We start from the raw sequence: 16,087 nt of genomic DNA, 5'->3' as shown, positions 1-16,087 counted from the left end.
GCTGATTCATAATTTGCGCAGACATATTTTAGCAGTTCTTCTGTTACTTGAGCTAACAAATTTCGACTGTGCAAGGCTCTCGGGTCTGCGCAGAATTCAGAGCCTTGCACGATATATTACCTGTAAAAATATGTGAAATATATTTGGAGCTGTTATTTGTGCAGACACATTTGAGCTATTCTTCCAGAACTTCCGAGTCCATCTTCCGATTTCACGAAGTTCTCGGAACTGTGTACAATTCAGGGCCACGTTTGATTTTTTTCTATCCGTATAAACGTATTTCAGTGGTTCTTCTCAAACTTGAAACTTCGTCTTTCGACTTTGCGCAGTTCTCGGAACTGTGTACAATTCAGGGCCACGTTTGATTTTTTTCTATCGGTATAAACGTATTTCAGTGGTTCTTCTCAAACTTGAAACTTCGTCTTTCGACTTTGCGCAGTTATGAGATCTGTAGAGAATTCGGGTAGGTAACGTTTTCTCTGCGCAGATAACTGCACCGGCCTTCAACATATGCTTACGTCACGCTTCGCGTGACTAAGATTCGTTCTGAAGAGCGGTTCAGAGGAATGTTACTACAAACAAGGTTGGACCAATGCGTTCGGCAGTGATCGGGCATGTCCGCGTGACGTCACTGTCGAGAGGCAGTAGCAGTGCGAGACGAGTTCCTTCGTTCCGGTATGACACTATTTCGCTTAAACTAACATTCCCTTACGAAAACTAAAGCGCAGTGTAATACGAATTAGCGTTAAGATGGAAACATACATAGACGGCGACTGAATGTTGCTACTTCCTATGCCCGCAAGACTCACATGTGGTTTTGCTTGCAAAGACAGGATTGAAAATATAAATTGCAACTGCTATTGACAAAGTATGCTGTAACTCAAAATTTTCTATTAAGTATTTATAACTTACCTTCCTTCACTTTAGACAGTACCGCATACGCAACAATGATATGGGTTTTCAGTTGGTAAACATGTTTTGTGAGTCACAGTCAGCATCATTGTTTAATATTGTTTCCGTACAGACATGAAGTAACCAGGAAAGAACATAATTCCAATTACGTGACACGAGCATTGTTATACAGAAATCTGAGATTAATCGGCAGGCCTCGACCAAAATGCCAGCATGAAAACGATAAGATACCCATAACCCAGTAATGGTACACCCTTCATGACAGTTACGCAGATGTGTTTTCATGGACAAAGTGGATGAAAGCAAGGTTTTGCTAATATTCTCCTGACTCCAATGGGTTCTGTTCTTGCTTGTGGCGAGATATTTAATTCGCCTGTCTGTAAGGACTTTTTTTTTTAAGATCTGGTGTACTTTAGTCACTAGTTTATCACCGTGCCGAAACTGAAGGCTTTGGCGTTGCTTCCCCTGAATGCGTAAAGCATTAGCCAGTAGTTTTTTGTTTTCAGTGTATTGTTTTGTGTTATTTTTCTCTTACAATTAGAAGTGTTAGTTTTTTTCTCAAGTTTCTTAAATTCTTCCTCGATACGGCCTTTTTCTTTCCTGTGCTATGCCCCGCTATCTTCTTCTGTGTAACAGTGTATTAAGCATACGTTTATTAATTTCACGAGCTTCCTTTCTATTTTTTTTTCTCTGCAATGCCTGTTGGTTGGAGGATGGAGCAGACCAGCAGTGGCTTTAATAAGGTGCAATGTGGGTACTGCAGTCTGCTTTAGGATCTTCGTTTGTAGAAGTTTCAATAATTTGGCATGAAGATCTCCTAAATAATCGTCCTATTTAAAACATTGTATTACAGATAATAGCCTTTTTAATGTTAATGCCACAACTTCTTCTACAGAGCTGAATATACTGATTTTTCTTCATTTTTGAGGAAATTATAATAAGTTTTCTGGTTACAGTTTTGACGTACATCCACAGCAAAATTCAGCATTATTAGCGCTAAACAGAATAAAAAGCTCGATAGACCAGAAATACAAAGAGCAACAACACAAAATTTACTTGCTTCAATATGTTTGAGTGCGCTAGAACTAAACAGAGCTCTTCGATAGAACGGAGAAAAATCTCGATTGGGCATATCACCACCAGCACCAGAGTTGATTGCCGTTGCTTGGACCATAGATAATAGATCGTGTATAAAGTCACTGTATTGCAACAAACATCTCGATCAGCTGAATAGTGGAGGCACCCATCTGCAGACTCCTGCTGGGATAATGCTCACTTCATCTCCGTCTTAATTGCAATACTGTATTGTCAGTGAAGATTTCTTTATTACAGCGGTGAAATGAAGCGTCCGGCTGCACTGAAAGATATGTGAAATAAATTATTTCGTTTCACAGGTAAAGTTGTTTGGAGAATCCAAAAAAAATGCGAATACATTTTTTGAAAGCTGGGATGTATATTGGTTCTTAGGTCTAAACCTCGACGAATGACGATTTTACAATAGTAGATTGTTAATATGTTATTAGCTACAAGAGTTCTTTCTTAAACTAACGTTTTTTTAATATAGATTGTATTCTTCTGCACTACCGATGTTATTTTATGCAGCCTCCAATTTCATACCTAGCCTTGAAAAACCACGCGTGAATTTTTTGTGTTCCTTCGCTCGCTACGCGCAAATTGTCAGATGTACAGATAAAAGGAAGCAAATGTTCTTGGCAGGAAATTTAATACAGTTAAATTTTGTATTGTGATACATTTTCGCTAAAGATCGTAGTTTTCGAGTTACTCAAGAAAAATTTTCAAAAGTGACCTTCAAACGCAACCCCGCCCCCAACACTCATCCCACACCTGTCAGTATTTCTAATACGTTGTTCACGGCACCACCGTACAAAAATTTCCAACTGCACGAATTATTTTCCACATCCGACGTTTTTTGATCTTCGTTGACTGGCCATATTATGCCACCGGCTTACACTTTCAAACTGTAAAATTAATGTTCATGTAAATTTAACTTAATTTTATGAATTTTAACAACATGAAATAAACAATAACATCATTTTATTCGTCAGGCCTTCCTACTACAAAACTACTGTGTCTGTAAGGTTTAAATTTGGATCGAAGTCGAGCGGTTCTAGGCTCTACAGTCTGGAACGGCAGGACCGCTACGGTCGCAGGTTCGAATTCTGCCTCGGGCATGGACGTGTGTGCTGTCCTTAGGTTAGTTAGGTTTAAGTAGTTCTAAGTTCTAGGGGACTGATAACCTCAGAACTTAAATCCCAAGTGCTCAGAGCCATTTTTTTGGATCGAAGTAATCAATTTTACCGTAATGTTTATGATAGTCGTTTTTCTTTCATTACCCTCATGGGCACGTTAAAAATTAATAATGTTAGCGAAATAGCTGAGTACGCTGGTGGCGTAATATTAAATCAACAGAGACCAAAAAAGGTCGAATTTCGGGAATAGTTCCTGTAGCCGAAATTTTTTATACAGGACGTAGTGTTACGAACAACATACTAGAAATTCTGACTTTTAAGAGATGAGTGTGGAGGTGTAGGTTTGTTTGGAGGTCACTTTTGTACATTTTTCGTGAATAACTCGAAAACAGTATCCTCCAGCGAAAACGTATCCCGGTACAAAATTTAACTACATTAAATTTCCTACAAAAAACTCCTCTTCATTTCTTCTATAGGACTAATAGTTTTTGTGTGCGCGCAAGAGAATATGAAAATCTCACGCGTAGTTTTTGAAGGCCAGATATAACATTGCGAGTTGTTCAAAACGACACAGATACGGGCAGCTGAATCACACTGTACCATGCTTCTTATCTTGATATTGTTTCAGTATCTGTATTTGGTTAAGCAAAAGTAATAAAACATTATTTCAGATATAAATGGATGTAATCTATTATGCAGTAAAAGCGCAATATAACTTGTCATACGTACTGCTGAAAGACCTGCAGAAAACTAAATGCTTCTTGGCAAACTGATATTTCATCTTCTACTCCTGTGCAAGTAGAGAACTAAATTACTCACACTGTAATGGAAAAAGAAACAAGTGCCAGTATGACTTCTTTATATTTTGTATGGCACACATTAAGACTTCTGAATCGCAAGAATAGTTATACATACTAAACCACTATGTATCAAAATTTCAACATAGATCCCCAGCATAGAATAACAGCTATAGGCGTATACTAAGATCTTTTATATAGTTTACTGCACCACTCCTCACTGTCAAGAAATCTTCGAAAGGACCGTTTCTTGGGGGAAACGTTGATATCTGTCGTTCTGCACGACAGTCACGAGATGGTGATGAAAATTTTCCCCATTTGGTGAAATTGTATACACATCTTCGATAACCCTTTCCGATGGGATTCAGGGTTGTCCAGATTTCTCGAGTCTTATCAAATCTAGGTTTTCTTTTCCTGGATGCAGGGCAATCTGCGGGGCCGTGGCGGATCGTTTTGCTGCCAACAGCGTTTTCATTCACCGATGGCACTGAATTCGTTTTCAGTAAGAATCCTGGCTATGATGAGAGCGCGATGCCTTCATTTTAACCTTTCCCACACCACAGGGCATACGTCATTCAACACTAGAAGGATTATCAACAATCTACTGCTATTCACCCAGAAGCGTAATCTTCCGTCTGATATCAGGAGGTGGAATGTGCCTCAAGATAGATAGCCAATATGTTGAAGTAGATTGTATTGACTCATTAACGATGCACATGGGTTTGTTAAGTCGTACTTCTATCTTTTTCATACATGCAAAACTAAGCCAGACAGATGCACCTACTGTGCTGTTGAGTATAACAGTTGGGGTGCTGGTATGCGAAGAGCGACTGCTGATGATCACCACTAATGCCACAGAGCTTATGGAGAATGTTGTTTCTTTTTTGGAGTTTAGCATATTTTCGTGTCAAGTGCTCCTTAAAAGAAAGTGTTCTGAATAACGTGATCCCAAAATATTTTGGACGCATGTTATGACCTAGTCTGTCTTCCTCAAAAGGACTCTGTGTGCCAATCTCTAGAGCAGATGAAAATACGTAATTTTCGTTTTATTTGAGTTTATTTTTAATCTAAATTTGCGGACGTATTGGCGTAAGATGTTTGGATCGGAAATTCGGAGATCTTCATGTGTTCCGAAGGTTTTGTGTTGAGCAGTTATCGCCGTCCGTCGTCTAGCCAAACTTTCTGGACTTATTGGAGGAGTAACAATTCAATAAGAGAGCAGCGAGGACAGAACCCTGCGGTGAGCCATTATTCAATACTTTTGGGCAGTTAGTGTCTGCTCTTGTGGGTAGTTACAATAAATGTCTCTTCAACTGAAACGTTGTCAATAAGTTTTGTTGTTCATCTGCATGGAGTAAGTTGTAATAATTTATGAAGCAGTCGATACCTCCAAACGATATCGCCTGCTGCTCGTAAATCAACGAAAGCGGTAGATGATAGTGAACTGAAACCCTCAGCTGCCGGCAGGTGTTGTTGATATACCGCGATGGGGACAGCTGAAAAAGTGTGCCCCAACCGGGACTCGAACCCGGGATCTCCTGCTTACATGGCAGACACACTATCCATCTGAGCCACCGAGGGCACTGCGGGGACTTCTCCCTTGCACGCTTCCCGTGAGACCCCCATTCCCTACTGTCCACAATCTACATACGTAATGTTCCTAATAGATATTTGCCCATCCAATCATTGCTCGCGCACACTAAGGTGACGATTCCCTTTAGAGTTTGGGCAATCTGTGCGCAAACAGACGAAGGTCAATGGCCGGGTAGCCATTTAACTTTACAAGGTGGTCCATTGATAGTGACCTCGCCAACTATCTTACGAAATAAGCACCAAACGAAAAAACTGCAAAGAACGAAACTCGTCGAGTTTGAAAGGGGAAACCAGATGGCGCAATGTTTGGCCCGCTAGATGGCGCTGCCATGGGTCAAACGGATATCAACTGCGTTTTTTGAAAAATAGTTTCCCCCATTTTTATTACATATTCGTGTAGTACGAAAAGAAATATGAATGTTTTAGTTGGACCACTTTTTTCGCTATGTGGTAGATGGCGCTGTAATAGTCACAAACGTATAAGTACGTGGTATCACGTAACATTCCGCCAGTGCGGACGGTATTTGCTTCGTGATACATTACCTGTGTTAAAAGGGACCGTTTACCAATTAAGAAAAAGATCGATATCGTGTGGATGTATGGGTATTGTGATCAAAATGCCCAACGGGCGTGTGCGTGTGCTATGTATACTGCTCGGAATCCTGGACGACATCATCCAAGTGTCCGGACCGTTCGTCGGATAGTTACGTTATTTAAGGAAACAGGAAGTGTTCAGCCACATGTGAAACGTCAATCACGACCTGCAACAAATGATGAAGCCCAAGTAGGTGTTTTAGCTGCTGTCGCGGCTAATCCGCACATCAGCAGCAGACAAATTGCCCGAGAATCGGCAATCACAAAAACGTCGGTGTTGAGAATGCTACATCAACATGGATTGCACCCGTACCATATTTCTGTGCCCCAGGAATTGCAGGGCGACGACTTTGAACGTCGTGTACAGTTCTGCCACTGGGAACAAGAGAAATTACAGGACGATGAAAGATTTTTTACACGCGTTCTATTTAGCGACGAAGCGTCATTCACCAACAGCGGTAACGTAAACCGACATAATATACACTATTGGGCAACGGAAAATCCACGATGGCTGCGACACGTGGAACATCAGGACCTTGGCGGGTTAATGCATGGTGCGGCATTATGGGAGGAAGGATAATTGGCCCCCATTTTATCGATGGCAATCTAAGTGGTGCAATGTATGCTGATTTCCTACGTAATCTTCTACCGATGTTACTACAAGATGTTTCACTGCATGACAGAATGGCGATGAACTTCCAATATGATGGATGTCCGGCACATAGCTCGCGTGCGATTGAAGCGGAATTGAATAGCATATTTCATGACAGGTGGCTTGGTCGTCGAAGCACCATGCCATGGCCCGCACGTTCACCGGATCTGACGTCCGCGGATTTCTTTCTGTGAGGAAAGTTGAAGGATATTTGCCATCGTGATCCACCGACAACGCGTGACAACATGCGTCAGTGCATTGTCAATGCATGTGCGAACATTACGAAAGGCGAACTACTCGCTGTTGAGAGGAATGCTGTTACACGTGTTGCGAAATGCATTGATGTTGACGGACATCATTTTGAGCATTTATTGCATTAATATGGTATTTACAGGTAATCACGCTGTAACAGCATGCGTTCTCAGAAATGATAAGTTCACAAAGGTACATGTATCACTTTGGAACAACCGAAATAAAATGTTCAAACGTACCTATGTTGTGTATTTTAATTTAAAAAACCTACCTGTTACCAACTGTTCGTCTAAAATTGTGAGCCATATGTTTGTGACTATTACAGCTCCATCTATCACAAAGCGAAAAAAGTGGTCCAACTAAAACACTCATATTTCTTTACGTACAACACGAATATGTAATAAAAAATGGGGGTTCCTATTTAAGAAAACGCAGTTGATATCCGTTTGACCTATGGCAGCGCATGTAGCGGGCCAACCTTAGCGCCATCTGGTTTCCCCCTTCAAGGTAGACAAGTTTCGTACTTTGTAGTTTTTTCGTTTGACGCTTATTTCGTGAAATATTTGGTCTGGTCACGATCAATGGACGACCCTGTATATGAAGATAGTAACTGTTCTCGAAAGAACAGAAGTCTGTTCTTTCGAGAACAGTTACTATCTTCATAAAAAGCGATAGATTTTATTCTGCTTCATTTGCCATCCTGCTTCAGTAACTGTTGTTGGTGCTAAGACGTGATCGGCGCAGCTCCGTCCTGGTCGGAATACAGCTTCCTCAATACGAAGGCTCTGAATGATCACCGAACCTATTCCACTGCATACAGTTTTTCAAGGGAACATACAGTGAAGTGACGAAAGTCATGGGATACCTCCTAACCCTAGAAACACCAAGGTATTTTGGGTTACACGGAGCACCAACCAAGGGCAAGTTTTGCCCGTGTTACAGTAAGTTGTAAATCTTGTAATTTGTTGTAATATGTATTTATTTTATGTAGTTCTGTTTCCATTGAGATATTAGTTTAACAGGAAATAGTGACAACATAATTGAAAGCTTAGTGTTTTGACACTCATAGGGTGAATATAACAACCTAAAACGGTCAAATCTTTGTCAATGAAAGTTTGTGTAAACAAGATAAGAAGGTTTGTAATTGAATACAAAGACTGTCTAAAGTTTCTATGCACTCTTTGATCTATTAACTGAATAATACAGCTTTGGCACTGAGAGGAAGTTTCAAAAACAGAAATGAAAACACTTGCTAAAATACATGTTATTGCACATTGAAACCTCTCGGAAAACACTTTTCACTTGGAGAGAATATTTTCGCTTACAGATGACATTTACCTCCTGCACACAAAATGCTTGATTCTGAATGAGTCTTAGACAGATGGCGTCCACAGCTTCCACATATTAACTTGGTTTTTGTGATGTCGTCTCTTGCTCTCTGGTTACTTGCATTCTTCAAGCATAAGTAGCACCTTGCTTTCCTAGTTGGTTCTTCACGCAGCAATTTTGTTTACCTCTAGTTTCTTTCCTAGGATCTTTCCCATCACAAAAATAATAGGCAACTGGAGTCCTTTCAAATCCATGGCTCGCTCTTCTACGTATGGTTCAAAAGTTCGTGGCCTAATTCATGGAGGTACAGTTTTCTGACGTTTGGTATCCCTTCATTCCATTTAGGCGCATTCATCTTGAACAGTGTGTATGAGTTAACTGCAGCTATATCAAGTAAGCTATAGAACATTGACAGTGGCCATCTTCTCGTACCCCTTTTTGTGGAGTATGTCCTAACCATCTGATTTACAGCATCCACTCCTCCCTTAGTGGAATTATAGTAAAGTTTTATGTGTGTTTTCTTTTTTGGTCTATCAACTTCTACTCCTGCATTACGATGTTGTGTAAACGATATCAACTGATTTTTCTTTGGTTTTTCCTTTGTGATGTGAGAGACAATTGTTACTGGCGGCTTCTTAGAAGATGGCTCTGTGAATGCGAATTTGTAGGAATACAGCTCTCTGCCTGCGGTACATGTTTTCTGTTTGATTTGAGTGTTCCAACCAATGTAACTTTGTAGTCTTGATAGAGAATGTCCGCCAACTACACAGAAATGTAGAAGCGGTCAGTTGTGACATTGTAGCCTGTATTCTTTATTGGCTCCACCAGTCTCTTCACAATCTCAAGAAGACCTCGTTCACTGGCAGGTCTACTGTCTTTTCCAGCATACACTTCCATTTTTATTATGTATCGTTCAGTTGCACTACAAAGCATTCTGACTAATATTCCATATTTTCCAGGTTTGTCTTTGAGGAAAACTTTGAAAGGACAACGACCTCTGAAAAGACACAACATTTTATCAATTGTATTGTCAGGTCCACTTCTGAAGTACTGTGGTAATATTCCATTCAATGCTTCAAATACTTCACGCAGTGGCGCAAATTTGTCATGTACACGTTTTTCTGACCTGGTGCCTTTATCATCAAAGCGAAGAATTTTCAATAGCTGATATGCTCTTGTCTTACCCACAGCTCCTCTATAAATCGCTCTTCCCAAAAATTTGACCATAAATCAGATACAGAAATATTGATGTCCTGGTAAACTCCCATTATAATTAAAATTCCCATCAATGCACATATTTCACAATCGTTAACGGGAGATACGTTTTCTCTTTTAGCTTCTTCATTTGTATGGTCAAGTATTTCCCGTACTAATTCAGGATGGAAATTTTTTTTAAATGATTCACATATGCTTGTTACTTTCGCAGCACTGGTTATTCCTTGACGTTCACGGACTATGTTACCAAAATCCCTTTTACTATGTCTCGGAGCTTCTGCAAGATACACTCTACCAGAACTTGTAACATATTTATTTGGAGCGTTACCTGCATGGTTTGTTTCTTCTTCATTGTCCTCCGCTTCTTAACTGGAATTCTTTTTTACTTCTGTATGATATGATTAAAAATCACTTAAATCTGATTATCAGTCGTCGAGTAACAGTTCTGGAAGAACTTCTGCGTCGTTCAAGCCTCTATAACTCATCTTACAAAATCTACTTTACAATAAAGGCGTCGCTCTACTCTGACAAACTGCTAATAGTAATAATGGCAAGTCTAAAATCAACAATGAAAGTGAAACTCAACAATTAGATGCTCAGCAAACCACTGTAAAACTCACGTTCGAGGTTGCCAACTGAATAAAAGAAAGGAAAACGTACGGGCAAATTTTGTCCATGCTTGATGGTTGTCAGGAAGATAATAATAATTATGGTTGCGTGGAGTACCAACCCCGGGCAAAATGTGCCATTGGGCGTAAAATTTCTATTTTGTACTTGCAAATTTTAAACATTTAACCATAGAAACATACAGCATAGTGTATTATAAGAGACAAATAAAAAATGACCCAAAAACATAGAAGGATATTTGCCATGACATTTTTTAAAAAGAAAAATGTACGGGCATTTTTTGCCCGTGCTTGGTGTTTCTAGGGCTAATATCGTGTCGGACGTCCTTTTGCCCGGCGTAGTGCAGCAGCTTGATGTAGCATGGACTCAGGAAGTCATTGGAAGTCCTGTGCAGAAATATTGAGCAATGCAGCCTCTATAGCCGTCCGTAATTACGAAAGTGTCGCCGGTGCCAAATCTAGTGCGCGAACTGACCTCTCGATTATATCCCACAAATATTCGATGGGATTCATGTCGGGCGATCTGGGTGACCAAATCACTCTCGCAAACTGCTCAGAATGCTCTTCAAACCAGTCGCGAACAATTGTGGGCCTCGTGACGTGGCGCATTGTCATCCATAAAAATTCCACCGTTGTTTGGGAACAAGAAGTCCACGAATACAGGCAAATGGCCTCCTACTAGCCGAACATAATCGTTTAGAATCAATGGTGGGTTCAGTTGGTTCCACACTGTTACGCAGCCACCACCAGTTTGCGCAGTGCCCTGTGGACAACTTGAGTCCGAGGCTTCGTGGGGGCTGCACCACACTGGAACCTCACCGTCAGTTCTTAACAACTGAAATCGGGACTCACCTGACCAGGCCACAGCTTTCCAGGTTCCTAGATTCCGGTCGACACCGTCACGAGTCAAGGAGAAATTTCGCCGCACTGTCCTAACGGATATGTTGGTCGTACGTCTCACATTGATTTCTGCGGTTATTTGACACAGCATTGCTTCTCTGTTAGCACTGACAGCTCTATGCAAATGCTGCTGCTCTCAGTAATTAAGTCAGGGCTTAACAACTGGCCGGTTTTGAGCGCGAGTACTCGCGTCTGCTCAGGCACGTGCTCGCGAACAGGTGCAAGGTCGCGGAGTAGGGAGGGAAGGGAGGGAGGGGAAATGCGCGCGCACGTTTGAATGTGATCTCGCGTTCGTAGCAGATTTAACTAGCCATCTGAATGCTTTGAACATTTTACTACAAGGTAAAGATCTGCTAATTACTCATTTCATAGATCGAATACGAGCTTTTAAAATGAGATTGACACTTTGGGTGAGTCAGCTGGAAACAGGAAACCTAGCTCATTTTCCTAAATTATCATCCGCAAGATGTCACAAAGACTGTGAACGTTTATTCACATACACTCCTGGAAATTGAAATAAGAACACCGTGAATTCATTGTCCCAGGAAGGGGAAACTTTATTGACACATTACTGGGGTCAGATACATCACATGATCACACTGACAGAACCACAGGCACATAGACACAGGCAACAGAGCATGAACAATGTCGGCACTAGTGCAGTGTATATCCACATTTCGCAGCAATGCAGGCTGCTATTGTCCCATGGAGACGATCGTAGAGATGCTGGATGTAGTCCTGTGGAACGGCTTGCCATGCCATTTCCACCTGGCGCCTCAGTTGCACCAGCGTTCGTGCTGGACGTGCAGACCGCGTGAGACGACGCTTCATCCAGTCCCAAACATGCTCAATGGGGGACAGATCCGGAGATCTTGCTGGCCAGGGTAGTTGACTTACACCTTCTAGAGCACGTTGGGTGGCACGGGATACATGCGGACGTGCATTGTCCTGTTGGAACAGCAAGTTCCCTTGCCGGTCTAGGAATGGTAGAACGATGGGTTCGATGACGGTTTGGATGTACCGTGCACTATTCAGTGTCCCCTCGACGATCACCAGTGGTGGACGGCCAGTGTAGGAGATGGCTCCCCACACCATGATGCCGGGTGTTGGCCCTGTGTGCCTCGGTCGTATGCAGTCCTGATTGTGGCGCTCACCTGCACGGCGCCAAACACGCATACGACCATCATTGGCACCAAGGCAGAAGCGACTCTCATCGCTGAAGACGACACGTCTCCATTCGTCCCTCCATTCACGCCTGTCGCGACACCACTGGAGGCGGGCTGCACGATGTTGGGGCGTGAGCGGAAGACGGCCTAACGGTGTGCGGGACCGTAGCCCAGCTTCATGGAGACGGTTGCGAATGGTCCTCGCCGATACCCCAGCAGCAACAGTGTCCCTAATTTGCTGGGAAGTGGCGGTGCGGTCCCCTACGGCACTGCGTAGGATCCTACGGTCTTGGCGTGCATCCGTGCGTCGCTGCGGTCCGGTCCCAGGTCGACGGGCACGTGCACCTTCCGCCGACCACTGGCGACAACATCGATGTACTGTGGAGACCTCACGCCCCACGTGTTGAGCAATTCGGCGGTACGTCCACCCGGCCTCCCGCATGCCCACTATACGCCCTCGCTCAAAGTCCGTCAACTGCACATACGGTTCACGTCCACGCTGTCGCGGCATGCTACCAGTGTTAAAGACTGCGATGGAGCTCCGTATGCCACGGCAAACTGGCTGACACTGACGGCGGCGGTGCACAAATGCTGCGCAGCTAGCGCCATTCGACGGCCAACACCGCGGTTCCTGGTGTGTCCGCTGTGCCGTGCGTGTGATCATTGCTTGTACAGCCCTCTCGCAGTGTCCGGAGCAAGTATGGTGGGTCTGACACACCGGTGTCAATGTGTTCTTTTTTCCATTTCCAGGAGTGTAGTTTAGTTAATCAGCGCTTTCAAGATCTGACAGCACTAGACAGTGATTTTGATCTGTTCTCTCCATATTCAGCGAATATTTAAGAGATTCGTCCTGAGCTGCAGCAAGAAATTATTGACCTGCAGTGTGACAGAGAATACAGAGACAACTTTCAGAACAAGAAAAACATTTTGGAATTCTACAGACACTTCCCTCAGGATAGATTTCCTCGTTTGCACAAACTGGCGGCGACAATAATATCAATGTTCGGTTCCACGTATGTTTCTGAACAACTGTTGTCTGCAATGAAATGTAACAAGACGCGCCTGAGAAACGCATTGTCTGATCGAAATTTAAACTGCACGCTGCGCCTAAAATGCACAAGAACAATTACTCCGAACATAGACGCAATTGTAAAGGGCAAAAAGTACAAGCTAACCGAGAATCCCACACTTCAGTGACACCTTTTATTGTGTAACAGTTCACAAATTAATGCGAAGCTAATAAAATTATGTGGCATGTGTACATTCTCCTTTATTTGTTTCATTTGTCGCAGCAATAATTCGAGAGTGATATCCCTACAGGTGGCCGCGGATTTACATTGACTGGCGGCAGTTGTTGTATGCCCCACGTGACTTTCCCCACTCTCCGCTCTGGTCCGGTAGTGGGGGTAGCGTGCTCGCGCTGCTCCGTGCTCGCGCCTTGCTGCTCACAGCTTGCTCCGCGAGCACATATGTTGTGAAGCCCTGAATTAAGTGAAGGCCGTCGGCCACTGCGTTGCCCGTGATGAGAGGTAATGACTGAAATTTGGAATTCTAGTCACGCTGTTGACCCTGTGTATCAAGGAATATTGAATTCCGAGATGGAATATCCGGTGCGTCTAGCTCCAACTGCTATTCTGTAATCAGAGTGTGTTACTTCCCGTCGTGTGGCCATAATCACGTCGGTAACATTTTCGCGTGAATCACCAGAGTACGAATGACAGCTCCACCAACGCACTGTCCTTCTATGACGTTTGTACGCGAATGCTACCGCCATCTGTACGAGTGCATATCACTGTCCCATGACTTTTGTCACCTCAGGGTAAATAGTGCTCTGGGTGGCGCCGAAGAATAGTCACTTTTAGGGAAATATCAAACGCTGGGAAGCAGAAGCAGCAGGTAACTTCAAAGATGTCTTGGCTAAAATGAATTTGGCCCAAGATATAACAATATAGTATTTCAACTGCTTGTTACCATTGTATCTTGCTAAATGCAGTGATATCGTGAATTCCTGAGAAGTTTAGTTAGCTGTAGTACTACATCTGTCGTAATAATCCAAGAAGTCGTTACATCGTTGAAATTAATGCTTGATTTTAGTTACCCTACTGGCCATTAAAATTGCTACACCACGAAGATGACGCGCTACAGGCGCGAAATTTAACCGGCAGGAAGAAGACGCTGTGATATGCAAATGATTAGCTTTTCCGAGCATTCACACAAGGTTGGCGCCGGTGGCGACACCTACAACGTGCTGACATGAGGAAAGTTTCCAACCGATTTCTCTTACACAAACAGCAGTTGACCGGCGTTGTCTGGTGAAACGTTGTTGTGATGCCACGTGTAAGCAGAAGAAACGCGTTGCATCACGTTTCCGAATATGATTAAGGTCGCATTGTAGCCTATAGCGATTGCCGTTTACCGTATCGCGACATTGCTGCTCGCGTTGGTCGATATCCAATGACTGTTAGCAGAATATGGAATTGGTGGGTTCAGGAGGTTAATACGGAACGCCGTGCCGGATCCCAACGGCCTCGTATCACTAGCAGTCGAGATGACAGGCATCTTATCCGCATGACTGCAACGGATCGTGCAGCCACGTCTCGATCCCTGAGTCAACAGAAGGGGACGTTTGCAAGACAACAACCATATGCACGAACAGTTCGACGACGTTTGCAGCAGCATGGACTATCAGCTCGGAGACCATGGCTGCAGTTACCCTTGACGCTGCATCACAGACAGGAGCGCCTGTGATGGAGTACTCGATAACGAACCTGGGTGCACGAATGGCAAACCGTCGTTTTTTCATATGAATCCAGGTTCTGTTTACAGGATCATGATGGTCGCATCCGTGTTTGCCGACATCGTGGTGAACGCACATTGGAAGCGTGTATTCGTCTTTGCCATACTGGCGTATGACCCGGCGTTATGGTATGGGGTGCCATTGGTAACGCGTCTCGGTCACCTCTTGTTCGCATTGACGGCACTTTGAACAGTGGACGTTGCATTTCAGATGTGTTACGACCCGTGGCTCTACCCTTCATTCGGATCGTGCGGAACCCTACATTTCAGCAGGATAATGCACGACCACATGTTGCAAGTCCCGTACGGGCCTTTCTGGATACAGAAAATGCTCGACTGCTGCCCTGACCAGCACATTTTCCAGATCTCTCACCAATTGAAAACGTCTGGTCAGTGGTGGCCGAGCAACTGGCTCGTCACAATACGCCAGTCACTACTCTTCATGAACTGTGGTATCGTGTTGAAGCTGCATGGGCGGCTGTACCTGTACACGCCATCCAAGCTCTGTTTGACTGAATGCCCAGGCGTATCAAGGCCGCTATTACGGTCAGAGGTGGTTGTTCTGGGTACTGATTTCTCAGGATCTATGCACTCAAATTGCGTGAAAATGTAATCATATGTCAGTTCTAGTATAATATATTTGTCCAATGAATACCCGTTTATCATCTGCATTTCTTCTTGGTGTAGCTAAACGCAGTGATGTTGTGAATTCCTGAGATGTTTAGTTAACTGTAGTACTAAATCTGTAGTACTAATCCAACATGTCACTACATCGCTAAAATTGATGCTTGAGTTTAGCTATAAATGAGAGAAAGGTAAGTGACAACTCCACTTCGAATAGTACGTAGCGACAGACATTTGCAGTCTGGCCTCCGCCACAAGACTCGGTTGCTGCTTTCAGACTTTAACACAGCAGACGGAGTGACGTGCGCGGCCCGTAGAACTTGCCTGCCTGTGGGGCCCGCCGCCTTTTTGCTGGCTGGGTATTTTACAGCGGCTGCAGGGCGCTTCGCCCTGGGCTGCCCTCTGTGGGCTGGGAAATCCC

The sequence above is a fragment of the Schistocerca nitens genome, chromosome 9, assembly GCF_023898315.1.
Source record: "Schistocerca nitens isolate TAMUIC-IGC-003100 chromosome 9, iqSchNite1.1, whole genome shotgun sequence".
NCBI lineage: Eukaryota > Metazoa > Arthropoda > Insecta > Orthoptera > Acrididae > Schistocerca > Schistocerca nitens.
The sequence above is the reverse complement of the archived record's forward strand: the minus strand, read 5'-3'. Positions refer to the sequence as shown.